Genomic DNA, 20,487 nt, shown 5'->3' with positions numbered 1-20,487 from the left:
GCTCAGGGAGGGGATAATTGAGCCAAGCACAAGTCCTTGGAGGGCCCAGGTGGTCGTTGTTCAGACCAGGCAGAAAAATAGGATGGTTGTGGACTATAGCCAGACCATCAATAGGTTCACGCAGCTTGACGTGTACCCCCTACCCCGCATTGCGGATATGGTCAATCAGATAGCTCAGTACAAGGTGTACTCGACCATAGACCTGAAATCCGCTTATCACCAGCTCCCCATCTGCCCGGAGGACCGCCCCTACACTGCCTTCGAGGCGGGCGGCAGGCTCTATCACTTCCTGCGCGTCCCCTTCGGTGTCATGAATGGTGTCTCTGTCTTCCAGAGGGAAATGGACCAGATGGTGGACCAGTGCCAACTGAAGGCCATTTTCCCATATCTGGATAACATCACCATCTGCGGTCACGACTGGCAGGATCACGACACCAACCTTCAACGATTTTTCCAAGCAGCCAAAGCTCTTAACCTCACCTATAACAGGGACAAGTGTGTGTTCGGTACCACCCAACTTGCTATCCTTGGGTATGTCGTGGAGAACGGGTTCATTGGCCCTGACCCCGACTGTATGCACCCCCTGTTGGAACTCCCTCTTCCCACCACCCTCAGAGCCCTCAGACGGTGCCTGGGCTTCTTTTCCTATTACGCCCAATGGGTCCCTCATTACGCAGACAAGGCCCGCCCCCGGTCAAGTCCACCACATTTCCCCTCTCAGCCGAGGCCCGCGTGGCCTTCAGCTGCATTAAAGGGGACATTGCCAAAGCAACGATGCATATGGTGGACGAGACCATTCCCTTCCAAGTAGAGAGTGACGCCTCCGACTTCGCGCTGGCTGCTACCCTCAATCAGGCAGGAAGGCCGGTAGCATTCTTCTCTCGTACCCTTCAAGGCCCTGAAATTCGGCACTCCGCGGTGGAGAAAGAAGCCCAGGCCATAGTGGAAGCTATTAGGCACTGGAGGCACTATCTCACTGGCAAAAGGTTCACCTTGCTGACTGACCAGCGCTCAGTTGCGTTCATGTTTAGCAACCAACAGCGGGGCAAAATCAAAAATGATAAAATTTTGTGGTGGGGAATGGAACTCTCCACCTACAACTATGATATCCTGTACCAGCCTGGAAGGCTCAATGAGCCCCCTGATGCCCTATCCCGGGGAGCGTGTGCCAGCGCGCAGCTCGACCGGCTATACGCCCTCCATGCAGATCTTTGCCACCCGGGGGTCTCCCGACTTTACCATTTTGTGAAAGCCTTACTCCCTTGAGGAAATCAGGACGATGACCAGGGACTGTCAAGTCTGCGCTGAGTGCAAACCGCACTTCTACCGTCCTGAACAGGCACAACTTATCAAGGCCACCTGCCCCTTTGAGCGACTGAGTGTCGACTTTAAGGGCCCCCTTCCCTCCACCAACCGCAATGTCTACTTTCTCAACATAATTGACGAGTACTCGCGGTTCCCCTTTGCCATCCCCGCCCCGATACCACTGCCACGTCCATCATAAAAGCCCTGCACCAGCTCTTCACTCTGTTCGGATATCCCTGCTATATCCACAGTGATAGAGGGTCCTCGTTTATGAGTGACGAGCTGCGCCAGTACCTGCTGGCTAGGGGTATTGCTACTAGTAGGACCACGAGCTATAATCCCCGGGGGAATGGACAGGTGGAGAGGGAGAATGCCACGGTGTGGAAGGCCACACTCTTAGCCCTTAGGTCAAAAGGATTGCCGGTCTCTCGCTGGCAGGAGGTCCTCCCCGAGGCGCTCCACTCCATCCGCTCCCTGTTATGCACGTCCACCAATGCCACCCCTCATGAGCGACTCTTTTCTTTTCCCAGGAAGTCTGCCACTGGGACCACACTACCGGCTTGGCTGATGTCCCCAGGGCCAGTGCTGCTCCGGAAACATGCGAGGAGCAATAAATACTCCCCAATGGTCAAGAGGGTTCACCTACTTCATGCAAACCCCAGTATGCCTACGTGTTCTTACCTGATGGGCGGGAGGACACGGTCTCTGTCTGTGACCTGGCACCCGCAGGAGCACCAGACCCCTACCCCGAACACTCCACAGTGACTATGAACTCCGTACCCACCGAGGTATATACCCACGAGACACCGCGCACACCAAGCCCTACACAGACTCCTCACGACACTCCCATACTGGGAACCTCACACACGTATGAGGGATTACTGACGCCTAATGGGTTGGCACCTCAAGTCCGGCTGGAGCCAGCACAACCAACGTCTCCGGTGCAATCACCACCGGTGCTATGTAGATCGCAGCGACAGACTCGACCACCTGATAGACTTAACCCGTAAATATACTTGTAAGAAACTTCGCCCCGTGGGGACTCTCTTTTAAAACAAAGGCGGGGTGAATGTGGTAAACTATGTATATCTGTCTGGGCACACCCCTCTGCTGACTGCTCCTGTGGCTCCTCCCACAGACCCCTGTATAAAGGCGATTGGAGGCACTGCTCCTCCCTCAGTCTCCGAGATGCCGTGCTCACTTTTGCTGCTAATAAAAGCCTATCGTTCACCTCCCGTCTCCGAGAGTTATTGATGGTGCATCAGGCCCTCCTTTTCTTAATTGAGTACAGTCATATATTGAGTACAGGAGATGGGATGTTATGTTGAAGTTGTATAAGACATTGGTGAGGCCTAATTTGGAGTATTGTGTACAGTTCTGATCACCTATCGATAGAACAGATATCAAAAAGATTGAAAGAGTACAGAGAAAATTTACAGGGTTGTTGCTGGGACTTGAGGACCTGAGTTATAGGGAAAGGATGAAGATTTTTAAAAAAAATTTATTTAAAGATTGAGCTTTGAACAAGCCCTTGAGTTGTGCTGTCCAGAAACCCACCGACTTAACCCTAACCTAATCATTGAACAGTTTACAATGACCAATTAACCTTTTAACCAGCATGTCTTGGGACTGTGGGAGGAAAGCAATGCACCCGGAGGAAACCCACGCGGTTCATGGGGAGAAAGTCCTTACAGAGGGTGCTGGAACTGAATTCCAAACTCTGATGCCCTGAGTTGCACTTGAGTTGCTCTAACCCCTACACTACCATGCCATCCCCTTGGTCTTGCACTTTAGGAAGATAAACCAGGGTAGGACCTTTACACAGTGGATGGTAGGGTACCAAGGAATGCAGTAGAACAGAGGAATCTGGGAGTACAGATTCATAATTCCTTGAAAGTGGTGTCACAGGTAGATAGGGTCATAAAGGGAGATATTGGTACATTGGCCTTGAGAAATCAAAGTACTATGTACAGGAGTTGGGATGTTATGTTGAAGAGGTTAAAGACATTGGTGAGGCCTAACTTGCAGTATTGTGTGCAATTCTGGTCACCTACCTACAGGGAAGATGTTAAGTTTGAAAGAGTGCAGAGAAAATTTATAAGGATGTTGTTGGGACTGCAGGAGCTGAGTTAATGAAATCCTTTTGCATTTGTACAGAGCCCTGGTGAGACCACACCTGGAGTATTGTGTACAGTTTTGGTCTCCAGGGTTAAGGAAGGACATCCTGGCTGTAGAGTAAGTGCAGCGTAGATTCACAAGGTTAATTCCTGGGATGTCCGGACTGTCTTACGCAGAGAGGTTAGAGAGACTGGGCTTGTACACGCTGGAATTAAGGAGATTGAGAGGGGACCTGATTGCAACATATAAGATTATTAAGGGATTGGACAAGATAGAGGCAGGAAATATGTTCCAGATGCTGGGAGAGTGCAGTACCAGAGGGCATGGTTTGAGAATAAGGGGTAGGTCATTTAGGACGGAGTTAAGGAAAAACTTCTTCTCCCAGAGAGTTGTCAGGGTGTGGAACGCACTGCCTCAGAAGGCAGTGGAGGCCATTTCTCTGGATGCTTTCAAGAAGGAGCTAGATAGGTATCTTATGGATAGGGGAATCAAGGGATATGGGGACAAGGCAGGAACCGGGTATTGATAGTAGATGATCAGCCATGATCTCAGAATGGCGGTGCAGGCTCGAAGGGCCGAATGGTCTACTTCTGCACCTATTGTCTATTGTTACAGAGAAAGGTTGAACTGGTTAGGACTTTATTCCCTGGATCATAGGAGAATGAGGGGAGATTTGATGGAGGCATACAAAATTATGAGGGGAATGGTTAAGCAGGCTTTTCTCCATTGAGGTTGGGTGAGACTAGAACTAGAGGTCATGGGTTAAGGGTGGAAGGTGAAATAGTTAAGGGGAACATGAGAGGAAATCTCTTCACTCAAGGGGTGATGAGAGTGTGGAATGAAGTACCAGTGGAAGTGGTGGAAGCAGGTTTGATTTCAACCATTGAGAGGAATTTGGATAGGTACATGGATGGGAGAGGTATGGAGGGCTGTAGCTTGGGTGCAGGTCAATGAGACTAGGCAGACAAATAGTTTGGCATGGACTAGATGGGCCAAAGGGCCTATTTCTGCACTGCAGTGTTCCATAACTCTAACCTACGGATGCACTGGGGGCAGCTGGCAAGTGTTGCCACACATTCGTAGCATGTCCACCATGTTCAACAGGATGACACAAACAACAATGACAACAAAACAAGGCCCTTCCCCACTCTCCGTCCCACGTACTCATACACCCAGACAGGCCTCCAGCTCGGTGGACTGGGCTGCATATGTGGACCCCAGGGGACAGTTGGCATTTCGAGACGAGGTCCTTCATCCGGACTGGAAAGAGCAGAGGGGAATTAGCAGGTATAAAGAGGAGAGAGGGATGGGTGGGACAAGATCTGGGAGATGACGGGTGGATGCAAATGAGAGTGGAATTGATTGGCAGGTGGAGTCAGGTGATTGAGGGAAGGACAAAGATGGAGGGAAGACAGGAGATGGGAGATGAAGGGTTACAGATGATGGAGGTGGGGAGGGCAGATGGGAAAAGATGGGGAAGGGGTCCAGTGGTAGGATGTGTGGGTGTAGGGTGGGTGGAGCAGGTGGGGGTAGGGAAAAGGAATATGATGGGAGGCAGCTGAGAAATAAGTGTGGGTATGAAAGATAGCCAGCGATCATCCAGAGGAGTGAGTAAGGGATGCCTAGCAGCATGGTGCTGAACCGAACTAAACTGGATACTAATGGACTCCTGGTTTGATGTTTGATCATCTACATGTTGCTCACTCACTTTTTGCCATTTGCGCAATTTTTTTCTTTTTTTTTCACGTGTTGTGTGTTTGATGTTTTCTTAAATGGGTTCCATGATGTTCCTTTATTTCGTGGCTGCTTGTGGGAGGACGAATCTCAGAGCTTCATTCTGGAAGCATGCACTAATAGTAAATATACTTTGGATCTTTGAACTTTGAAGGGAAAGAGGGGGAACAGGTTGTTGGAAATTGGAGAATTCGGTGATCTTGCCATCAGGTTTTAGACCAGCCAAGTGGAATATGAGGCACTGTTTCTCTAGTCTGTGTTTTGCCTCACTCTGGTAGTGGAGGAGACCAAGGACAGAAGTGTTGGTGTGGGAATAGGGAGGGCAATTAAATTAGCAGTATGTGTACAGGAACTCTGCCATGGATGGTCCCAAGCCCGGCTGTTAAAGGAGGAGGGTTGGTCATGGAGCTAGCAACCCCATCCAGTAAAAACCCAGAGCTACAGAAACACCAACAGAAGCTCCGAAGAGCTCATTCCTGGGAGAGGAAGGTTCTTCACCTAGAAGATGTAAGATGGGCTATGCCAGAAGTCAATTTGAAAGACTGGCCCAGGACAGAGGGCTCTGGTGAACTGCTGTTGGCAGCCTACGCCCTAGTAGGGTTGAAGAAGAAGTAGTACAGGAACACCTGAATCTCAAATACAATATTGACTTGGAAATATCTCCTGGAGCCTTCAATGAGACTGGGTCTAAATCCTGGAACTCACACTCTCCCCACCATCAGCATGGCGGGGAAACTTTCACCAGAAGATATGCAGAGGTACAGGAAGATGGCTTCACCCCAACCTCCTCAAGGGCAATTAGGCATAGGCAATAAGTGCTGGTCTCCATGACAATGACCAGATACTGAAAATGAGCAAATGGACCTGGACCATAAATACAGGGTTTGCCAGCAACGCTGACACCCCACGCTCCCCTCCCAGAAATAAGGGAACAAAATAAAGTAGATTTCAAGTCCACACATAAAATGCTGGAGGAACTCAGCAGGTCAGGTTGCATTTATGGAGAGGAATGAACGGTCTTTGCTTCGGGCCTAGACCTTTTAACCTGTCAACTGTTTATTCCTCTCCATAGATGCTGCCTGACCTTCAGAGTTCCTTCAGCATTTTGTGTGCATTGCTCTAGATTTACAACATCTGGAGAATTGCTCATGTTTAGGACCTTTTCAGTTCCTCCAGCTCTTTGCTTGTGTTGCTGAAGACCCCAGAATTTGCAGAGTTGCTTGTGTCTCTGGATTTCAAGCTCCCTGTTCAGTGACCTCTAATTTACATTCTCTGTAGGGAGCATTATCTTGTGTCACTTGCTGGTTTTTTGCTCCATGCAAAGCTCGTTTGACTCGTCTCCCGAAGATAAGACTTTTCCTGTCTGTGGGCTGGGGTGCCATGGTAGTTTAATGGTTAGTGTGGTGTGATTAGAGCTCAAGACGTCAGAGTTTGGAGTTCAACTCCAGCACCATCGCTAAGGAGTTTGTATATCCTCCCCATGGGCACGTAGGTTTCCTCTGGGTGCTGTGGTCAAAGATCACCGGTTAGTATGTTCCAATGCCTATAAAAAGTATTCAACCTCCCCCCTGGAAGTTTTCATGTTTTATTGTATTTTACAACATTGAATCAGACAGACAGACATACTGTATTGATCCCGAGGGAAACTGGGTTTCGTTACAGTCGCACCAACCAAGAATAGTGTAAAAATATAGCAATATAAAACCATAAATAATTAAATAATAATAAGTTAATTATTCCAAGTGGAAATAAGTCCAGGACCAGCCTATTGGCTCAGGGTGTCTGACACTCCAAGGGAGGAGTTGTAAAGTTTAATGGCCACAGGCAGGAATGACTTCCTATGACGCTCAGTGTTACATCTCGGTGGAATGAGTCTCTGGCTGAATGTACTCCTGTGCCTAACCAGTACATTATGGAGTGGATGGGAGTCATTGTCCAAGATGGCATACAACTTGGACAGCATCTTCTTTTCAGACACCACCGTCAGAGAATCCAGTTCCACCCCCACAACATCACTGGCCTTACAAATGAGTTTGTTGATTCTGTTGGTGTCTGCTACCCTCAGCCTGCTGCCCAAGCACACAACAGCAAACATGATAGCACTGGCCACCACAGACTCATAGAACATCCTCAGCATCGTCCGGCAAATGTTAAAGGACCTCAGTCTCCTCAGGAAATAGAGACCGCTCTGACCCTTCTTGTCGACAGCCTCAGTGTTCTTTGACCAGTCCAGTTTATTGTCCATTTGTATCCCCAAGTATTTGTAATCCTCCACCATGTCCACACTGACCCCTTGGATGGAAACAGGGGTCACCGGTGCCTTAGCCCTCCTCAGGTCCACCACCAGCTCCTTAGTCTTTTTCACATTAAGCTGCAGATGATTCTGCTCACACCATGTGACAAAGTTTCCAACCGTAGCCCTGTACTCCGCCTCATCTCCCTTGCTGATGCATCCAACTGTGGCAGAGTCATCAGAAAACTTCTGAAGATGGCAAGACTCTGTGTTGTAGTTGAAGTCCGAGGTGTAGTTGGTGAAGAGAAAGGGAGACAGGACAGTCCCCTGTGGAGCCCCAGTGCTGCTGACCACTCTGTCTGACACACAGTGTTGCAAGCGCACGTACTGTGGTCTGCCAGTCAGGTAATCAATAATCCATGACACCAGGGAAGCATCCACCTGCATCACTGTCAGCTTCTCACCCAGCAGAGCAGGGCAGATGGTGTTGAATGCACTGGAGAAGTCAAAAAACATGACCCTCACAGTGCTCGCCGGCTTGTCCAGGTGGGCGTAGACGCGGTTCAACAGGTAGACGATGGCATCCTCAACTCCTAGTCGGGGCTGGTAGGTGAACTGGAAGGGGTCTAAGTGTGGCCTAACCATAGGCCAGAGCTGCTCTAGAACAAGTCTCTCCAGGGTCTTCATGATGTCTTTACAGTGGATTTAATTTGGCTTTTTTGACACTGATCAACAGAAAAAGATTCTTTTGTGTCAAAGTGAAAACAGATCTTTACAAAGTGATCTAAATTAATTACAAATATAAAACGTAAAATAATTGATTGCATTAGTATTCACCCCCTTCAAGTCAGTATTTAGTAGATGCACCTTTGGCAGCAATTACAGCCTTGAGTCTGTGTGGATAGGTCTCTATCAGCTTTGCACATTTAGATACTGCAATTTTTCCACATTCTTCTTTACAAAACTGCTCAAGCTCTGTTAGACCTTTGGTGGTCGCCATCGTGGGGATCAAGAGTGAACAGCTCTTTTCAAATCCAGCCACAAATTCTCAATTGGATTGAGGTCTAGACTGACTTGGGCACTTCAGGACATTAACTTTGTTGTTTTTAAGCCATTTCTGTGGAGCTTTGACTTTATATTTGGGGTCATTATCTTGCTGAAAAACACATCTTCTCCAAAGTCACAGTCCTCCTGCAGGTTGCACCAGATTTCCCTCCCAATTTCATTGTATTTTGCTGCATTCATTTTACTCTGTACCATCACAAGCCTTCCAGGGCCTGCTGCAGTGAAGCATCCCCACAGCGTGATGCAGCCACCACCATGCTTCACGGTAGGGATGGTGTGTTTTTGATGATGTGTGTTGTTCATCTTATGCCAAACATAACATTTAGTCTGATGGCCAAGAAGCTCAATTTTGGTTTCATCAGGCCATAGAACCTTCTTCCAGCTGATTTCAGAGTCTCCCAAATGCCTTCTGGCAAACTCTAGCTGAGATTTCATGTGAGTTTTTTTCAACAGTGCCTTTCTCTTTGCCACTCTCCCATAAAGCTGAGACAGGTGAAGCACCCGGGCAACAGTTGTTCTATGTGCAGTCTCTCCCATCTCAGCCACTGAAGCTTGTAACTCCTCCAGAGTTGTCACAGGTCTGTTGGTGGCCTCCCTCACTAGTCCCCTTCTTGCACAATCACTCAGTTTTTGAGGACAGCCTGCTCTAGGCAGATTTACAGCTGTGCAATATACTTCACTTAACTGTACTCCAAGGGATATTCATAGGAACATAGAAACATAGAAAACCTACAATACAATACAGGCCCTTCGGCCCACAAAGTTGTGCTGAACAACTTGTTCAGATATTCAGTGACTTGGAAATTTACTTGTATCCAACTCCTAGCTTGTGCATTTCAATAACTTTTTTGTGGAGTTGCTTAAAGAATTCTTTTTTCCTCCATGGTGTAGTTTTTTTCCAGGATACTGACTTACCAGCAGTTGGACCTTCTAGATACAGGTGTATTTTTACTACAATCAATTGAAACACCTTGACTGCACACAGGTCTCCAAAAACAGGTCCCCATTTAACTATGTGACTTCTAAACCAATTGGCTGCACCAGTGATGTTTTGGTGCATAGTGTTAAAGGGGGGTGAATACTGCTGCAATCGATTATTTTGTGTTTTATATTTATAATTTAGATCACTTTGTAGAGATCTGTTTTCACTTTGACACAAAAAAAGTCTTTTTCTGGTGATCAGTGTCAAAAAAGCCAAATTAAATCCACTGTGAGTCAAGGTCTGTAGTCTAGTGTAGCTGTTGTTCTGTGTCATGTAACACCATGGTCCTGAAAAACGTTGTCTCGTTTTTACTGTATACTTGATGCACCATCAATAACTCTCAGAGACGAGAGTTAAGGTAGGCTTTTATTGGCTGGAAGAAAGCACAAGCTGAGGAAGAAGCAGTGCCTCCAATCGCCTTTATACCGGGGTCTGTGGGAGGAGCCACAGGAGCAGTCGGCAGAGGGGCATGTCCAGACAGGTATATGTAGTTCACCACAGTACTGTACCAGCAGTAATGGTTGAAATAACAATAAAAAGTGACTTGACTTGACTTGTTGTAAAACAACAAAATATGAGACCTTTCAAGTGGAATGAATACTTTTTATAGGCACTGTAATTAGTCATTGTAAATTGTCCTGTGACAATGCTAAGGCTTAAATCAATGGGTGCTGTGTGGTGCAACTCAGTGGGCCGGAAGGGCTTGTTCTGCACTATATCTCTAAAATAAATAAAAAAATATTAAAAATAAGTCATTCCCAGGTCATTTTGACATCACTGTTTACAACACCAGACAACCGCACTGCCAGGGTGAGGAGGCTCTCAGAATATCTCAGTGGAGTTTGGCAGGCTCCCTGGGAAGCTTACAAGAGGAGCTGAGGGAGATTCAGAGGGAAAGTCTACATGTCCTGTTTTTAACTCTGTGGTTATTTTTGTCAGGAATTTACAACAAAACCCAGTTCAGGACAGATCCAAGAACAATGCTGCTCCAGTTGTCTGCTCGTTCCCCTCCTTGGTGTTAAAGTTCAGCATTCTTATTGGTTGCTAAGACTCTTCTCAGTCATAAAACAAAGAAAAAAATGTTTGCTTGTGTTATTTGGGGTTATTAACATTATGTGTTTATGTTGAGACTGAGGATGACTGGCCCATATTCTGGGACTTGGAAGAATTTTATAAAAAAAAGTCAGCAGTTTAATTCTGAGAGGATTTGACAGCGAATAGGCTCACGAAGAAGAGAAAATCTGCTGATGCTGGAAATCTGAGCAACACACACAAAATGCCGGAGGAACTCAGCAGGCCGGGCAGCATCTATGGAAAGAAGTATAGTCGACATTTCAAGCTGAAACCCTTTGGCGGGACTGGAGAAAAAAACCCGAGGAGTTGATTTAAAAAATGGGGGTAGGGGAGAAAGAAAAACATAAGATGATAGGTGAAGCCTGAAGGGGTCGTGTTGGAGGAACAACACCTTATATTCCATCTGGGTAGTCTCCAAGTTGATGTCAGGAACATTGATTTCTCAAACTTCTTGTAATGCCCCCCACTTTCCCTCTCCTTCACCATTTCCCATCTCCTTTTCCCTCTCTCACCTCATCTCCTTGCCTGCCCATCACCTCCCTCTGGTGCCCCTCCCCACTTTTCTTTCTTCCATGGCCTTCTGTCCACTCCTATCCGATTCCCCCTTCTCCAGCCCTGTATCTCTTACACTAATCAATTTGCCAGCTCTTTACTTCACCTCACCCCCTTCAGATTTCACCCATCACCTTGTGATTCTCTCTCCCTTCCCCCCACCTTTCAAATCTACTCCTCAGCTTTTTTTCACCAGTCCTGCTGAAGGGTCTCAGCCCAAAACATCGACTGCACTCTTTTCCATAGATGCTGCCTGGCCTGCTGAGTTCCTCCAGCATTTTGTGTGTGTAACTTACTAACCGGTATGTTTTTGGATTGTGGGAGGAAACCACAGGCATCTGGATAAAATGGGGAGGACGTACAAACTCCTTAAAGAGGATGCCAGAACTGAATGCCAAATGCCTATGATAGCATTGTGCTAACTGCTACGGTACAGTGGTGCCCTATTGTCACCAAGCTACTGTGAGAAGCTTGTCTTGAATACTGTACATACAGATCAAGTCATTACACAGTTCATTGAAGTAGTATAATAACAAATTGCAGAATTAAATGCAGAGGAAATGATCTCTACCTCTCTGTTCCCTGCAGATTCATATGACTATCTAAAATACTTTGAAATGCTGCTATCATATCTGCTTCCATCACCACTCCTGGGAGTCCATTAGTGGCCCATACTGTATAAAAACTCTGCCCCACACATTTTAATTTCTCCCTTCTCACTTTAAATGCATGTCCTTTACTTCGTGTCGGTCCAGAAGTTGAGGCCCAGAGGTCAGACCCGGTGAAGTCCCGAGGGCCAAGCCCAAGGTGGAAGTTGAGAGAACAGTGAGTGTGGAGATAGAGGCCTGAAGGTGGAAGCCCAAATGAGTCACAGGGGGCAAAGGAGTCATTAGGCCATGGTCACCAGGCTTGGAGGTCTGTGCAAGTCCAATGTTAAGATCTGAAGGCGAAAGTCATGACTGGTGACTCCTGGGGTGGATCATCCTAATTAATTTCTCTTGCACCCTCTCCATATACAGTACTTCCAAAAGTGTAACGTCCAGAAACAGACTCAACACCAAACCAGTGCTTTTTAAAAATCAATCAGAAAATTTTGAAACATATTCAGCAGGTCGGACAGCATTTGTGGGGAGAAAAACAGGTTCCTTATACAAATATACACAGTCATAGAATCATAGAACATTGCAGCACAGAAACAGGCCCTTTGATCCATCTAGTCCATGCTGAACCATTAATCTGCCTAGTCCCCTTGAGCTGAATCTGGACTATAGCCCTCCATTCCCCTTCCATCCATGGAGTTATCAAGCTTCTCTTAAATGTTGCAATCAAACACGAATCCACCAGTTCTGCTGGCATCTTGCTCCGCACTTTCACCATACTCTGAGTGTACAAGTTCCCCTTCATGTTCAACTTTCTCATTTAACCCTAGACACACTTAGTCTCAGTAGAAGAAGCCTGCTTGCATTTACCCGATCCGTACCCTTCATAATGGGCAGCATGTTAGCGTAGCAGTTAGCTTGGGGTGTTACTGAGTTCAGAGTTCAACTCCAGTACCATTCTATGAGGAGTCTCTGTACGTCCTCCCCAAGAAGTGCAGAGGTTTCATCCAGTTGCTCCAGTTTCCTCCCGCAGTCCAAAGACATACTAGGTTGGTTAATTGGTCATTGTAAATTGTCCCATGATTAGGTTATGGTCAATTGGGTTTATCGGGGGTTTTTGTGGTGTTGAGGTTTGATGAGTCATAAAGGCCTACTCCATGCTGTAGCACTAAGTACGTTAATATAAAAACAATTTTGTATGTCTCTATCAATTTTCCTATGGTCTCACAATTAAAGTCCTAACCTATTCAACCTTTCCCTATAACTAGAATATAAAAGCAAAGATGTAATGTTGAAGCTTTATAAAGAACTGGTAAGATTCCAGGATTGAAAGGCTCATCATATGAGGAGTGTTTGATGGCTTTGGGTCTCTAACCACCAGAATTCAGAATATTAAGGGGTGATCACATTGAAACCTATCAATGGTGAAAGGCCTTGATCGAGTGGATGTGGAGGGGATGTTTCCTATAGTGACAAAATCTAAAACCAGAGGACACAGCCTCAGAATAGAGGGGCATCCTTTTAGAACAGTGATAGGAGAAATTTCATTAGCCAGAGACTGGCGAATCTGAGAAATTTGTTGCCACAGGCAGCTGTGGAGGCCAAGTCAATGAGCAGAGGTTGATAGATTCTTGACTGGTCAAGACATGAAGGAATATGGGGTGGGGAAATGTAGGAGATTGGGACTGAGAGGGAAAATTGATCAGACATGATGAAATGGCGGTGCAGACTCGATGGGCCAAATGGCCTAATTCTGCTCCTTCATTTTATGGTCTAAGGTCTTCATTGTAAATTTCTTTGCACTTTTTCAATTTCATTCATGTCTATCCTGTGGGTAGGTAGATAGTGTATTATATACTTGCATACCTTATCCCCTGTATTCAAGCTGGCTACAACTACAGAGAAAGCGAGTGAGGGGTGCAGAAGGCAAAGGTAGTAGGTGTAGTCAGGAGAGTGAGAGAGAGAGAGAGAGAGAGAGAGAGAGAGAGAGAGAGAGAGAGAGAGAGAGAGAGAGAGAGAGAGAGTGAGTGAGTGAGACAGAGAGGAAGAGAGGGGAGATGAAGGAAAGAGTGAGATAGAGAGGGGAGAGAAAGAGAAAGAAGGAGGGAGTGATGGAGAAGGAGAGGGAGAGGGAGAGAGGGGGAGAGGAAGGAGAGAGAGAGAGTGAGAGAGGGGGAGTTTGTGGAGAAGAAACACACCATGTTTGTTATTCTGGGAATACACAGAAAGGAAAGTAAAAGGTGCAAATTCCAGGGCTGTGACCAAGCATCTTCCATGGCCTCAATTGTTTAGACTTGGTTCCCATGGTAATGTCTTGTAGTTCTATTAAAAGAAGTTCTATTAAAGGATGCTACAGACTCTGAAGCACTGTTGTTTAAAAAAAAATTCACATCCTGGTTTCAGAGTATCCCGGATATTCCTGCCCTCCCCTGGGCCCTGAAGGTAAATGTGGATATCAGTTGATTCAAAGAGGATAAACTAGGTTGAAATTTCTCTCAGGAGGAACCTGGGTTCGGAATTGGTTTATTATTGTCACATGTCCGGGATACAGTGAAAAGCTGATTGTGCCCACTGTTCATGCAGATCAGATCACTACACAGTGCATTGGTCTGGGACATGAGAAAAGAATAACAATTCAGAATAAACTGTAAAAGCTATTGAGATAGTGCCAGTGCAGGTAAACAATAAATTGCAAGATCATAATGAGGTGGATTGTGAAGCCAAGAGTTTGTCTTATTGTACAAAAGTTCCATTTGAGAGCTGGTAACAGTGAGGTAGAATCTGTCCTTTAGCCTGGAATTACATACTTTCAGGCTTTTGTATTTTCTGCCCGATGGGAGAGGGGAGAATGCCCTGCATGGGTGGGGTATTTAATTATGCTGGCTGCTTTACTGAGGCAGTGAGAAGTGTAGGCAGGAGCCAACGAAGTGAGGCTGGTTTCCATGATGTGTGAGCTGTGCTCACAGCTCTCTGCAGTTTCTTTCGGTCGGGGTAGAGCAGATGCCATACCAAGTGGTTATGCATTCACACAACACACACAAAATCCTGGAGGAACTCTGCAGGCCAGGCAGCAACAATGGAAAAGAGTACGGTCGACAATCCGGGCCAAAACCTTTCGGCAGGACTAGGGAATAGTTTTGGCCCGAAATGCGACTGTACTCTTTTGCATAGAGCTGAGTTAATGCTGAGTTCCTCCAGCATTTTGTGTGCGTTGCTTGGAATTCCAGCAGCTGCAGATTTTCTCTTGTTTATACATTCAGACAAAATGCTTTCTATAGTGCATTGGTAAGAATCAACAAGGGCAAGCTGAATTTCTTTAGCTTCCTGAGGAAGTAGAGGCAAAGGTGAAACTTCTTGACTGTGACCTCGTTGTGGATGGACCAGGACAGACTGTTGGTGATGTTCACACCAGGGAACGTGAAATTCTCAGCTTCTCAATCTCAACATTGTCCAAAACACATCATGCCTCATTCACAGTGCAGCGTAAAAGTTATAAGCACACATATATTGCTAGAGTCATAGAGTCACAGAGAAGTGGCCAAGTGGTTAAGGCGTCGGTCTAGTGATCTGAAGGTTGCTAGTTTGAGCCTTAGCTGAGGCAGCGTGTTGTGTCCTTGAGCAAGGCGCTTAACCACACATTGCTCGGTCCCAAACTGTATGGGTCCTAATGCGCTTCCCTTGGACAACATCGGTGGCGTGGAGAGAGGAGACTTGCAGCATGGGCAACTGCCTCAGTCATCATCGAAAATCAATGGACAGACGAAGAACATAGAGAAGTACAGCACAGAATCTGGCCATTCAGCCCATCTATTCCATGGCAAAACCATTTAAAATGGCTACTCCCATTGAACCATAGCTAGGATGCCTAAGAATTTTGCACAGTGCTGTATTTGTCAACGTGGAGCGGAGAGTGAGTTTATAACCCTGGCGGGAGGATGTTGGAAAAGGCTGGAATGCTGCAGGAGGGGTGTGGGATGGGTGGCAGAGAAGGAGTGCCAAGGATGGGGGGTGGCATAGGGGCAGTAACACCCAGCCCTGAGGCACCAGGCAAAATCACTTGATTCCAAATAATTAGTTCATTGATCATTATAGAATCTCTCGGGTGCTTCCAGCTCCCTCCCCTCTCCCTTTCCATTTTACCAACCAGAATTAGAATCAGGTTTAATGGCACCAGTTTATGTCATGAAGTTTGTTGTCTATGTAGCAGCAGAACAGTGCAATACATAAAATTACTGCAGTACTGTGCAAAAGTCTTAGGTACCCGAGCTATTATATACAGTATATGTGCCTAAGACTTTTGCACAGTACTGTATGTGCATCGAGGTAGTACAAAAGGAAAATGATTACAGAATGTAGAATAATACCATAGTCATAAAGCACCACGGTGCAGAAACAGGCCCTTCAGCCCATCTAGTCCATGCTGCACTATTGTATGCTGCAGTTACAGAGAAACCCCCTACAGATACGTATTGCTTGACCCACTGAGTTCCACCAGCAGACTGTTAAATGTTTAAGAAATTAATCACAAGATCACAAGACAAAGGAGCAGAAGTAGGCCATTCAGCCCATCGAGTCTGCTCTGCCACTCCACCATGAGCTAAACTATTCTCCCATCTAGTTCCAATTTCCGGCTTTTTCCCCATAGCCCTTGATACCCTGACTAATTAGATACCTATCAATCTCCTCCTTAAACACCCTCAATGATAGGGCCTCCACAGCTGTATGTGGCAATGAATTCCATAAATCCACGACCCTCTGGCTAAAAAAAATTTCTCCTCATCTCTGTTTTAAATCGGTACCCTCTAATTCTAAGACTGTGGCCTCTTGTCCTGGACTCACCCACCAAGGGAAACAGCCTTTCCACATCTACTCTGTCCAACCCTTTCAACATTCAGAATGTTTCTATGAGATCCCCTCTCATTCTTCTATACTCTAAGGAATACAATCCAAGAGCTGAGAAACGCTCCTCATATGTTAGTCCCTGCATTCCAGGAATCATCCTAGTGAATTTTCTCTGAACTCTCTCCAACATCAGCACATCCTTTCTAAGATAGGGGGCCCAAAACTGCACACAGTATTCCAAATGGGGTCTCACCAGTGCCCCAAAGAGCCTCATCACACCTCCTTACTCTTATACACTATTCCTCTTGAAATGAATGCCAACATAGCATTCGCTTTCCTTACTGCTGATCCAGCCTGGTGGTTAACCTTTAGGGACATGGCGTGAATTGTGGCCGGGGGGAAAATTTGGGCAAACCAGGGTTGTTTTCTTTTGGAACAGGAGGCTGAAGAGAGACACGAATGAGAAGTGTATAATTTGAGGGGTGCAGGCAATCATAGACAGAAAAGACACATTGCCCTTAGCAACAGGCTGTCCCCAGGTTACCAGTGTAACAGAACTATTCACCCCCATATGTATATGTATTTATCACCTTCTCTCTCTGTCCCTGTCTCTATTTCTGTCTGTGTGTCTCTCTCTGTCTCTGTCTCTCTCTCTCCCCACATTTAGTAATTGCTTTATCTTATCAGTCTGATGTACTTTTGATCAGAATCAGATTTATTGTCACTGACATATCGAGCATAGGGCATAGAACACTAGAAGCCCTTCAGCCTATGATGTTCAGCCAGCCTTTAACCTACTTTAAGATCAGTATATTCTGTCTCTCCCACAGAGCCCTGCACTTTTCTTTCATCAGTGATTTAAGCGTTTCTTTGTTTTGTGGCTGCCTATAAGGAGACAAATCTCAAGGTCGTATCTAGTACACATTTACTCATTGCCTTTTACACCAACGGCGCTCAGGGCAGCAATGAAGGTCCTCTGTCTGTGTCACAGACGTAGAAGGATTCTTCGTTGCTGTTTCCGTAACACTTTTGTTTTACCAGTCAAGGCTGTTGACCCTGAGCTGAACCCCCTGAATCTGGAGGACTGGTGAATCACTTTTAGTCTGGCCTCTACCCTTTGACCTGTTTGGCATTGGTGACCCTACAAAGAGCCAAGGCAAAAGGCCTTGACTCCAGCTCTTTGGGTCATTGAGGCACACGAGCCTCCAAACCCCACTACAAGATTGTGGCCTTCTTGGAAGACAATATACATACTTTGAAAATACATGTTCTTTGAACTTTGATATGTTGTGAAATTTGTTGCTTTGCCATAGCAATACAGTGTAAGAGATAAAATGTACTATATTAATAGCATAATATTAAATACAATGTATCATTATATTATATCAATAAAATATATTAAAAATAAATAAATAAATCAAATATGATGGCAGAATATAGTATTAATGGTAAGACTCTTGCCAGTGTGGAGGATCAGAGGGATCCTGGGGTCCGAGTCCATAGCAGCTGCGCGGGTTGACTCTATGGTTAAGAAGGCATACGGTGTATTGGCCTTCATTAGTCGTGGAATTGAATTTAGGAGCCGAGAGGTAATGTTGCAGCTATATAGGCCCCTGGTCAGACCCCACTTGGAGTACTGTGCTCAGTTCTGGTCGCCTCACTATAGGAAGGATGTGGAAGCCATAGAAAGGGTGCAGAAGAGATTTACAAGGATGCTGCCTGGATTGGGGAGCATGCCTTATGAGAATAGATTGAGTGAACTTGGCCTTTTCTCCTTGGAGCGAAGGAGGATGAGAGGTGACCTGATAGAGGTGTACAAGATGATGAGAAACATTGATCGTGTGGATAGTCAGAGGCTTTTTCCCAGGGCTGAAATGGTTGCCACAAGAAGACACAGGTTTAAGGTGCTTGGGAGTAGATACAGAGGAGATGTCAGGGGTAAGTTTTTTACTCAGAGAGTGGTGAGCGCATGGAATGGGCTGCCGGCAACGGGGGTGGAGGCAGATATGATAGGGTCTTTTAAGAGACTTTTGGATAGGTACATGGAGCTTAGAAAAATAGAGGGCTATGGGTAAGCCTCATAATTTCTAAGGTAGGGACATGTTCGGCACAACTTTGTGGGCTGAAGGGCCTGTATTGTGCTGTAGGTTTTCTATGTTTCTAGATAGATAGTGCAAAAAGAGAGCAAAAGTGTGAGTTAGTGTTCATGGGTTCATTGTCTGTTCAGAAATCTGATAGCGAAGGGGAAGAAATTGTTCCAAAAAATATTGAATATGTTTCTTCAGGCTCCTGTACCTCCTCCCTGATGGTAGCAATGAGAAGAGGGCATGTCCGGGATGGCAAGGGTCCTTTATAATGCCATCTTTACAACACTGTAGAGGTGTGGTTATCAAGTGTTTTTTTTGTGTATTTTCTAAAATGGGCAGAAAAGATGTCTGTACAGATGAAGCCTGATTGGTACCCATGGAGAGCCTGCAATGATTTAAAGTGATTGGTAGCACGATATGACAGCAAGTGAGGAAAAGACTTTTTCACACAGAAGGCTGAAGGGTCTTGTCACCTCTCCAGGCAGTGTATTCCAGCCATCCACCACTCTGTGTAAAAACTTGCCGCTCACATCTCATAGAAAACCTACAGCACAATACCGGCCCTTTGGCCCACAATGTTGTGCCGAACATGTGTTTAATCTCCTTTGAAATTAACCCCCTCTCACATTAAAGCATTCCCTCTGGTATTAGAGATTTCAGTCCTGGGAAAAAGATACTGTCTGTCTACTCTATCTCTGGCTCTCATAATCTTATAAACCTCAATCAGATCTCTCCTGAGCCTCCACCCAAGTCCATCCCAACAAACCCAAGTTTGTCCAACCTGACGTTGTAGAGCACGCGCAGGTTAAAGAAATTCTCCAGTATTGAATATGTCACCTTCACAGGTGGAATAAAAGATCTCAGGATCTTTATAAAAGAGCAAAGGATTTCTGCCTGTGTCGGAGATGGAATTAACCCCTCAAGCAGTTCCATTAAATGAACAGTAATTCTAAAGTTTAAAGTAAGTTTATTATCAAAGTACTGTACATACATGTCACCATGCACAAAGCTGAGATTCCTTTTCTCTAATAATTATCTATATATTATCTCAGACTCTGCAGAATGCATATGGTTTTCCCATATTACTGCAATGACCACATTTAATGTACTTAATTGGATGCTGTGTAAAATTAACCTATTCAAATATTTGTGGATGGAAACTTTGCCTCGAGTTATAATTGTAAGAAACCCACAAAATTCAGTGTTGATATGGTTACCGATTTGAACAACAATTAGGGAGGTATCCTATCCACATTCCAATGGATAATTCCTCAGACTGCCTAACTTAGTAGTTGAAGCCTTTGCCATCAGGACAGCATGTGTTTTCCGTTAGTAAGGAACCCCCTTGTCTGTGGCTGCCTGGGACCTATCTCGGTGAGCAGCTTCTGGTTCCTGGGAGTCAACATCTCGGAAGATCCATCCTGGTCACAAGACATCGATGCGATCTCAGATGTACCGTGGAGAGGTTTCTAATGGGTCGCAGCACTGTCTGGTATGGTGGGGGGGGTGGGGGGTCAGCACTGCACAGGACTGTAAAAACTTCATAGGGCTGTAAACTCAGCCAGCTCCATCATGGGCACTTGTCTCCCCACCATTGAGGACATCTTCAAAAGGCGATGCTTCAAAAAGGCAGCACCCATCATTAGTTACCCCCAACACCCAGGGCATGTCCTCTTCTCATTGTTACCATCAAGGAGGAGGTACAGGAGCCTGAAGGCACACACTCAACATTTCTGGAGCAACTTCTTCCCCTCCACTATCAGATTTCCAAATGGACATTGTACACACATGAACACTACCTCAGCATTTTCCACTCTCTCTTTATACTACTTACTTTATATATATATATATATATACACACACACACACACATATATACACATAAATACACATTGT

Source organism: Hemitrygon akajei, chromosome 4 (assembly GCF_048418815.1).
Source record: "Hemitrygon akajei chromosome 4, sHemAka1.3, whole genome shotgun sequence".
NCBI lineage: Eukaryota > Metazoa > Chordata > Chondrichthyes > Myliobatiformes > Dasyatidae > Hemitrygon > Hemitrygon akajei.
Note: the sequence above shows the minus strand (reverse complement) of the source record.